Genomic DNA, 9,511 nt, shown 5'->3' on the forward strand with positions numbered 1-9,511 from the left:
AGCACTTAAAGTTTGTGCCCAACCACTAATTCTGATGAGATTAGCTTCATTAGTGTCAAAGAACACTTTGTTTGGTGATTAAGGTCACCATTAGTGTTTAGCAACACTATTAGTTCTTAAGAGCACATTTCTAGCATCTAATGATACTTGTATTGGTGATTAGATTCACCATTAGTGTTTAAGAACACTCTTAGTGTTTAGAAACACTCCGTACTGTCGAGAGGCTCCCCTTTGCTAATGGCTACACCCACTAATGGTGTTTAGCAACACCTTTAGTGCTCATAAGCACAGCTCATAAGCACACTATGGAACGTTGTACATTGTACACTTGATAAAGCTTGATGATAATGAGGCTTATGAACCCTCATGGTGTATGCCCACAATATCAGAGAATGTGGAGCAAAACACTTTCAAGAAGCACTTAAGATATTTTAAGCTAAGAAGAGAGGATTAGTGCAAAAAAACCTTTGATTTTGAAGTTTTAAAACGGAAGCTTCAATGGCTACCACAATGGGCATGCCTGGTCTTTCCTCTATTACGCGCATGTCAGGTTGCGCCCCCATTAGAGCTGAGACTTTCGTAGTAGGGGCTCCTTTAGGTGGGCTTCAATTGCCCTCTGATTTTGTAGCTTTATCTTGCACGCAGGAGGCGAATTAGACGTACGACCATGCTGCAGCAGAACACCTGCGTCGGCCTACTCAGAGCTCAGTGCTGCGGCCTCATTACCTAGACATCAGCCACCCATTAGTCGTATGAATTGCAGCGCCTACACCTCCTCTACACTTTCCCAGTTGGAATCACGCCGAGTTCTTGCCTACACAAGGTGCTAGAGCTCCTCCACTGGCAGAAGGTTCAGCTCCACAAAAAAGGAAGATAAGATTGACCTATTCTACACCACAAAAAATGACCTAATCTTGCCAAGCTCTAGATACCATGAAGAAATTCGTGGTGCTCATGCTAGATCAAAGATGTGGAGGAGAGAGACCCAAAATACAAGAAAAGATCATGCTTATTAAGTTGCTCAAAGTACAACTAAGCTTCATGCTTCATAAAATGCCTTCACCCTTCTCCTCCCCTTTTACATAACCTTAGTCTTTTAATAATACTCGTCCATGGACTCTATCCAAGCCTCTACTTCTTGTCCCAAATTCCTTCGTTCATCTTTGAATGGTTTCGACCGGGCTTCATGAAGGACTTCTTTAACCCCATTATCCAGGCTTTCTTGTGGCGAGACACTTTCTCTTGCCTTAAAAAATATCAAAGAAGTCTCTTAGACTCAAACTCTCTTTCTTAAGAAAAGGTCTTAACTTAGCTGGTCTATATAAATTTCATGATATTTCTTATATGATATAATAAGTACAACACTTAACCTGCCTAATCGTTTGGGACACTCTCCATCCACTAATAAATCTACTGGTTTAAACTGACTCCTCCGTAAAATCTGCCCTCATATATTATAAGAAGAGTAATACTCTACTTCTTAGATTTCTTTAATAGGCTGAAGCAATATTTATTCGTTATATTGTCAACGATAGTTGACTAACTTTACTTATATCCCTGGTCATAGGCATGTTAATCTAGAATTTCCATCACAATAAAATCATGAAAGGGATCCCTGTTTCTTTACATTGATTTTACTCTAGCTCACAATTCCTCTTAGCCCAAGGGTGGGCTTGACATTCCTCTTGAATTAGGGGACCTCTTAGCCCAAGGGTGGGCTTGACATTCCTCTTGAATTAGGGGACCTCTTCTTAATATTTATGGAAGGAATCACGTCCTTCTCCACACTTTCCATATAAAAAACTTTATCATGGTCTCTGGCCATAATTATGGTTTCTCAAATGGAGGATGGCCTGGTAATTCTTGACTAGCTCATTTGCAGAAAGAGGATTGGTTAGAAGCAATATGAAGAACATCCTACCCATTTTATGGAGGTCACAAAGGTACTTCCTACCCATTTATTAGAGTAAATAGTACTATAAAGTAATAAATCTAACTAATTAGTATAGAAACTTGACCTCTTGTGGCTTCACATGTAGCACTTCTATAGAATAATGTACACTTAACTATATACTAATCAGTAGCATTTAAGTACTCAATAGTCTCATCCATTAAGTACTATTTACTTTTAAAATATTAGTAAAAATAGTTCCATCCAATACTTATTAGTAACATCTTGTTCTAAATCGTACCATCCACCAAACACTTTTATGTATAAAGTAATACCATCCAATATTAAATAGTACCATCTAGCACTAAATAGTACACTCCATTAGTAGTTAAATTCTATCAATACTAAATAATTATAATTACACTACAACTTTTCTTGTTAAAAGGTTCTTCACATGCCATTTAATAATAAAATATGTTATCCATTAAGTACTATCAAGTACTAAAGTACTGCTAATTAGTACTAATAGAGTCATTCAATAGTAGTTAGTAACATCTTGGCAGCACTAAATAGAACCATATACTACACACTTTTATCTATAGTGTAGTATTATCTAGTGCTATTGTACTTAATCTGGTCTTGTTACATAGTACTAAATAGTGTAACATTATACTATGTAACTAGTACTAAATAGTGTTGCATAGTACTAGACAATATTGATGCTTTGAGATAGTAGTACATAATACTATTATGTTATGAATTGCATTATAGTAACCTGGATAGTACAAATAGTACTAATACACTCAAAGTACTAATAGTGCTGATAGTACTATTAGTACTAATACTACCTCACATTACTATTAGTTTGAATAGTGCTTAGTACTAAATAGTGCAAATACAGTACAAATAGCACTAACAGTACTAATAGTCTTAATAGAACTCAAAGTATTATTAGTACTAAGATCACGCTCCCCCTGCGGGATAGGACTAGGTCTTACGTATGAATAGTATCCTTGAATCTCTACATGGTCAAGGTGTGGATAAATAGGAAATTTTCTTCAAGTTAAGACTTAGTGGACTATCTTAAGTGTTTCCGCTATTTTAGAAGGGGGGAACCTTACATTGCCCATCTGATTCCAATAAAAGAAACCTACACTGCAATGGATGTGGCCAGAGTATTCCTCAATGAAATCTTTAGATTGCATGGCCTACCCAGAAGAATAGTAAGTGATCAAGACCCCAAATTCACGTCTAGTTATTATTTACGATCCCTAATAGAATAGCGCCCAAACAAGCTCGTTTAAGGAGACGAGCTAGTGGCCGTGACTCATAAAGAAAATAGGGAAAAGGTGTTAGCTTCCATGAACCAAGTGTGAACTTGTTCCATCTAGGATCACACACATTGAGTGCCGTTTGATCGCAGGATTAGATTCCTATTACAATAATTACGTTTACCCTACGAGATAGAGTTAGGTTCCTTCATTTGCTCGTGTCCTTGTATTTCCAAGAGATCAAGGTATTATCAATCGAAGACAAAGGAGACTTAGCTACCTATCAAAAGGATCCCCTTGAGCCAGCTAGGGGTGGGGACCTTACAAGTGGTAACTGAACCGATCTTAGTTCCTAGGGTTTGTTATTTAAATATTTACTATCAAGGGATTAAAAAAAGTGATCGTTTTTCATATAAGGATGAATCGATCATCTCTCCTGGCCGCCATAGAAGTGATTTGAATATCTTCACATGTTGAGACAATCATGCTGTGAAATTATGTTTATATCTTGGGGGTGCACACGCAAGATTTTTGTGCAATAAATTTGAGGAATAAGATTGGGGAGGAAACCATGTTAGGAAAAACACAAGGTGATCTAATAAGGAAATTATGAATCACTAAAACGATAGACCGATACTTTGTTTAGATAAACTTTTAGGATATATCTCATTAATTTGCATATTGTAAGCTATTAGGATCATAACTCCATTAAGGAGAGACCTATGTAAGGTACCAATACATGTTTGAATAGTTGACGTGTGAATGCCATCACTAGAGACTTTACACTAGGACGGTCATCCGGTTCCTGACCCCATATCGGACAAACGCGGGTTTGACTTCGGATGTTACCGAAAGAAAGAAAAACAAACCCTCATGTGTATTAATCTTGAGTGCCTTCAGATGTGGTGCTATGATAAGTATTTGATAGTTTTGAACTTTTCATGGATGATCATTTTGATAGCTTTATGGTAGATGGTAAGGGAAGATTAAATTTTGAATTGTTTTCTTGATGACACTTAGTCTTTTTTGAAATTTGTATGATTTTCTTTTAATCTTTATTATCCGACAAGAATAGGAGGCTCACTCAATGACCAAAAAATACAGTAAAATAATAGTTGAAAAAAATTCTCTAGTATTACCAAGGTAAACTTCAAAGTTTACCCTTTCATGATTTTATTGTGATGGAAATTCTAGATTAACACACCTATGACTAGGGATATAAGTAAAGTTAGTCAACTATCGTTGACAATAACGAATAATTATTGCTTTAGCCTATTAGAGCAATCTAAGAAGTAGAGTATTACTCTTCTTATAATATATGAGGTTAGATTTTACGGAGGAGTCGATTTAAACGAGTAGATTTATCAGTGGATGGAGAGTGTCCCAATGGTTAAGCAGGTTAAGTGTTGTACTTATTATATCATATAAGAAATATCATGAAATTTATATAGACCAACTAAGTAAAGACCTTTTCTTAAGAAAGAGAGTTTGAGTCTAAGAGACTTCTTGGATATTTTTTAGGCAAGAGAAAGTGTCTCACCAAGAAAGCCTGGATAATGGCATTAAAGAAGTCCTTCATGGAGCCCGCCGGTCGAAACCATTCAAAGGTGAATGAAGGAATTTGGGACAAGAAGTACAGGCTTGGATAGAGTCCATGGACGAGTATTTCGATGTAGCTGGATACAATGAAAGAAGCAAGTTCACCCTTGCTTTTTTAAAAATTGCGAGAAATGCTCGGATTAGTTGGAAGAACTATTGTCAATCTAACCACTAGAACTAGAACCAATTGTCATGGGATGCCATGAAGGTACATCTTCGTGATGAAAGGTTTTGTCCTCCAAGATTTCGGGAGGATAAAATGAATAAATTTTTAGAGCTAACCCAAGAAAGGAAGACCCTAGAAGAATACCGCCAAACTTTTCTTTAATGGAGATACCCGTGTATTGTTTATCTAAAAATCTATAGAACACTACCTCATGACTCAAGCCACCATTCTTAGGCCTCTGTCTACCAATAGCCCATTTGAAAAATCTGGATCCTTTATGTTGACACGGTGTTTCTTAAAATGCCTTGAATGAATACAAAGAGCTTTTGTAACTTTGCTGTCATTGATTGGTAATGTGTTACAACCATGTGCAATGTAGATCTCTTTGATGCCAACTTATCAACACTCTACACTCCTTTTACATGAGCCAGAGACCTCTTCAAGTTCTCCACAATCAGCGTGGATACAATATGATTTGGGAGTTCAGTTACATCCATAACCTCTTTCATTTCCAGATGCTACAACATCCGGTCCAAAATGTTAACCTTTGTACTCAGGTCAAGATCGCTCATCTCTTTGTTGAAATGTCACACCATCTACAATGACACATGTTCATGCGTAAAAATGGTTGCCTTTACCTCAGGCATGATCACATCTAAAGTAAACATCCTGCCATTTCTGTTACCCTTTGCAACCAAGCAACACTGATTTTTGAAGTCTTCCACAAAACATCCTTGAGGATTAAACCTCACTTGCATGCCCTACTCAACCATCTATCCAACAGAAACTAGGTTCTTCATAATATTTGGAACATGAACCAAGTACTTCATTTGGCCATCCTGTATCTCTCCTCCTGTATAGACAATGGCACTTTACCAACATGCACAATGGGATGTGCAATATTATCACTTGTTTCTACATAACCCACTTTTTTCATTTTTTGCATGTCTTTAAACCACTCACCCATGACTCGTCATATGGTTAGAGGCATTAGAATTCACATACCATATATCTTGAGATCCTGATACATCTCCTATTGTGGAACTGAGCATGTGCTGCATCACAAACAAATGCTCATTTTTATCATCACCACCTTGTTTACTAGATGATGCATAGTTAACTGCCTTGCTGTAACTTTCCACTTTTAATGTTATTCTGCTTTTTATAGTAGTCCTTTGCCATGTGCCTTGGTTTGCCACAATAATAGCACTCTATGCTCTATGCTATTTACACTCTGATTTCTTTGCCAACCACCTCGGCCTCTTTGGCTCCCCCTACCTCTAGACTGGACTCTTCCACCTGTGTATACTTGATGTTGCTTACGAATCATTGGAATGTTGATTTCTTTGTCGGCCACCATCGTGGCTATGACCACAACATCTACCTTTGCCTCTAAAAGAAGAGTAGAAGGCCTATTTTGATGTGTTCTTGCTTTGTGAATAAGAGTCCTCACCTAGAGATTTTTCTTCTATGATATAGACACCAAGTCTTGAAAGTTGGGAACATTCTCTTTGATTGCAATGGAGGTCTTGAATGGCTTATACTCTTTTCCAAGCCCATTCAAACAGACATTCACCAAATCATCATCTTCCACTGATACATTGATAGACCCAAGGGATTCAATAATGCCCTTGATCTTTAGAGCATACTCATTGATAGACATGCTTTTGTTTTCCATTGTATGTAGTTCTTGTTTTAGCCGCAGTTTCCTTGCCTTTGTATTAGTTTGGAACATCTGCACTAGGTTCTACTATAAAACTACTTCTGGAGTGTTGGCATCATGTATGTGTCCTATCATTGTGTCTGTGAAACTGATCTTCCTTGCACCTTGATTCCAGTCCTTGAAAGCCTTTATATCTGTTGGAGTGGCATTCTTTTCAGACAACTCTGGAGGCTCCTGTCATTGTATCCTTCGACATAGTCTCAAAATCCTTTACCCATTAGGAAATTGGTCATTTTAAACTTCCAGGCATGGAAGTTATTCTTGTCCATCTGATTGAGTCTGTTAAGACATGTTTACCTTCAACAATCAGAAACCTACACAAACAATTTTTGTATGCAACCTATAACACAGTCATATCTTTTGTAAATGTTGTAGTGGTACTTCAGCACAATCTGTATGTCACCAGATCTGACTAGAGTATATGAACATACACCCAGTATCAACAATACATGTGAAAACATTGTCTGTACTCTGAAAATGCACTTTTGTATTGTAATAACTAGATTTTGAGCAGAGACAGTTCTCTACAACTTCTCTACCATAAATACCTTATATGATCGAACAGAGATCGAAACATGCCTGAAACACGAATATGTTCTTCAAATTGTAGTACATAGTACTAAGTACCACACATGCATCTCTAAGCTTGTAAAGACAGCTCCTCAATATCGGAGATGTGTAGCTCCCGGAGTTACTGAGGGGGTGTTGTACCTAAACAAGAAGGGAAAGAGATGATGATGCTCTACTGCTTCCTTTCTTGCCTCCTTATATCTCACACAAACCGGAGCTCTGATACCATAAAGAGAATGCGGGGAAGAGGGAGAGATTGAATTCCTTGCAAGTAAACACACACACAAGAGAGTGCAAGACATAAGAGAGAGATGGATGGCTGAATTTACTTCTATTTTCTTCTCTTCTCTACAAGCATATAACTAAAAGATAAGAGTACATACATAAAGGGAAAGTACTCTCCTACAATAACATATAATGGTCATTCCATAGTGTGAACCCAACTTTATGAGCTGGCGCTATAACTACGCGCCATAACTCTAGTACTCCAAAGTGGCTCACACAGCCTAACATCCACTAGCGGCATATCAACCATAATCTCACGAACCATGCCAGTGGTATAAGTGCGGAAGTTATCACCTAGGTGGGTCATCAATGTTCGCCACCACAGCACTAGTTGAGCTCAATATCTCAACAAGATTCCATCAAAATTTTGCCATAACCTCCTTTGTTTTTGCAACCAAATCTCAATACAAAATCAAGTCAAAAACCCATGCAAACCTTAGATATCCATTTGCCTCATTGTACTAATACAATACTGCTTGATTTTTGTCAATAGAGCGCGTTAAAGCTTGCTGATCTCTTGGTCCAAGCTCTTCCAACCCTCTTACCCAAGTTTGATGTCCAAGGGCAAAAGTTTAGGCCAAGTTCTTACCACCATTGTACCTAATGCTCTATCCATCTACTTTGCTTCTCATCCCAAATAAAGAATCATCACGAAAATCAAGAATCCTCCTATTTTTTAGATTAATCAGATATTAATGAGAAAATTAGGCAAGGGTTTCAATCAAAACATAGCTTTGATAGCAATGAAAGAGAGTACATTAGTCTCATTAGCCTAAGATTGCTTAGAAAATATAACTTAACAAGGATTAGTCTAGGTTTAGGAAAAAAAAGACTAAATTCTCATTATCCAAGTGATTATCAAAGTTAACAAGAGATTAGGGTCCATATTGCCTTATATACTAAGCCATCCTTTCACACTACCCTTAAAAGTGTCCATGGGCATGCCTAACCATATTCTTAGCCCTGGGCGGCCCATATTGCCTTATATACTAGACCACCCTTTCGCACTACACTTAAAAGTGTCCATGGGCATGCCCAACCATATTCCTAACCTTGGGCCCCTTTCACATCCCCTTCATCCCTTGGCCTTGGTCTCAAATTGACTTAAGCCCCTTTTTCCTTCGTTACAGTAATAAATTGTTCCCTCTTCTTGAAACCTATTTTTTAAAATGCATGCTTATGGTGGCTCCTCTTAATAATGAATTATTCCCTCCTACTTAAACCTATTTTTTGAGTGGAGTGAGACATCAAAACAGGAAATGAGTTGACTTTATTAGTAGGAAAACTAGCATAGGGAGTGGATTGAGCTTAAACCACCATAAGTGATAGGATTTAATGGTGAAGCTATAATGGAATGTCCCATTGAGAGAGACCTTTTGATGAGTGCATTTCTATGGAGATTGGGATATGATAATGGGAGTAGTAGCTCTCATCTTGGAAGAAGACCTTGTGATAGAAAATTTTTGGGAGTAGAGGCTCTCATCATGGAAGAAGACCTTGTGATAGAGAATTCTTGGAAGACATAAATGAAACTATAGAGATTGGATTATTAAGAATTTAAGTAGTGATAATCAAAATCATAATGAAAATGTGAATTAGACCTTAAAACTCTATGTTAGCAAGATTTTTGGACTTGAAGAGTTATCTCTCTGCTAAAGAGTTCTATTGTGTGGTTATCACCATTACTTATAGTAGGAAGGATGATTATATAAAGTAAAAGTAGGTGTAGGTAGATTTATGATTAAGAATGATTGCCCAAAAATGAGCTAGGTTTGGCTATCTTTTATGATAATAGTTAGAAGGAGAAATGGGTAGGCCCAATAGACCACTAGATTTATGATTAAGAATGATTGCCCAAAAATGAGCTAGGTTTGGTTATCTTTGTGATAATAGTTAGAAGGAGAAATGGGTAAGCCCAATAGACCACCATAGGAATTGTGTCTACCATAATAATGTAGTCACCTCATAGCTAGTGACACACAAACAATGTAGCCACCTCTAGTGAC

The sequence above is a fragment of the Cibotium barometz genome, chromosome 54, assembly GCF_041138505.1.
Source record: "Cibotium barometz isolate CiBa-2024 chromosome 54, ASM4113850v1, whole genome shotgun sequence".
Lineage (NCBI taxonomy): Eukaryota > Viridiplantae > Streptophyta > Polypodiopsida > Cyatheales > Cibotiaceae > Cibotium > Cibotium barometz.